A 1083-nucleotide genomic window follows, 5' to 3' on the forward strand; every position below is an offset into this window, starting at 1 on the left:
TGAGATGACCAGGGTGAGATGTGAGGAAGGGGTCTCTGAGAACAAGCCAGGGTCTGTGGTATTCCATAGTGTTGTACTTTTTTAGCTCTGAAAGATGATTAGGAGGAGGAAAAAAGGGAGTGAAGTGTGAGTAAAGATGTTAGAGAAAGGTCTCTTTTAGGGAAATGAGAGGGAAACAGACATTGTCAGGGCTCCGGTTCCTCTTGGAAGCTGTGAGGACAGTAATTTTGGTTTAAGGTCTTCAATGTAATACACTGACTGGGAATATTGAATCTGGTGCTATAACAAGCTAGATCTGTGAGGGAATAAGGTTCTTGGCTAGAATTGCTGGACCCGAGACTCTAAAGGTAGGAACTGGGCCTCTGGAGCCCTGAGGTCAACGCAGGCAAGACTGAGTAACATCGGCCCCGCCCCAGCATACGCCCCTATGCCGCCTCTCTAGCCCAGTTAGCCACCTCCAAGACCCTCCCGAAAGGCCTGCCCGGGGAGAGGTGCCGAGAAAGGCCGTTTGTTACAAATGCCCGTTCCCAGGGTCGCTCCGCCGCCAACTCCATGTGGAGCCGAAGCCAAGCCCGGCCGCCGCCCTCTTTTTACTCCTCCTCCCCCGCCGGCTGGCTGGAGGAGAGCTGCGGCCGCCTCAGCCTTAACCTCTTCCACAGACCACGCCTCCTCTACTTCAACCGCCGACATAAAATGGCGGCCGCTGAGCCGGAAGCCCAAACAAAATGTTTGGTCCTACTCGCCGTCGCACCGGTAGTGAATCACTGGTGACGTCAGCAGCCCTTGGGTGACTCATTACTGAGTTCTGCCGTGTGCTGACGGCAGGAGGAAGACAGCTCCACCTAGTGGCTGCATTCAGTAAAATGGGTATGAACTGAAACACGCATAGTTACATCGCTGAATCACTCTGAGGGAAGACGGCAAGCTAGAGAAGTCAAGACTTTTGCTCTCGAATTACACAAGACACTAGGTGTTAAGGGACTTCCTGAGTGGAAGTCCGTGCCGAAAGAGACTTGCAACAGAAGCATATGAAAGCAAACGGGTGCTAAAATTTCCCGGAACTGCTTATGATTCTTTTTAACA

Source organism: Neophocaena asiaeorientalis, unplaced genomic scaffold (genome assembly GCF_003031525.2).
Source record: "Neophocaena asiaeorientalis asiaeorientalis breed wild unplaced genomic scaffold, Neophocaena_asiaeorientalis_V1.1 scaffold846, whole genome shotgun sequence".
Classification (NCBI taxonomy): Eukaryota; Metazoa; Chordata; class Mammalia; order Artiodactyla; family Phocoenidae; genus Neophocaena; species Neophocaena asiaeorientalis.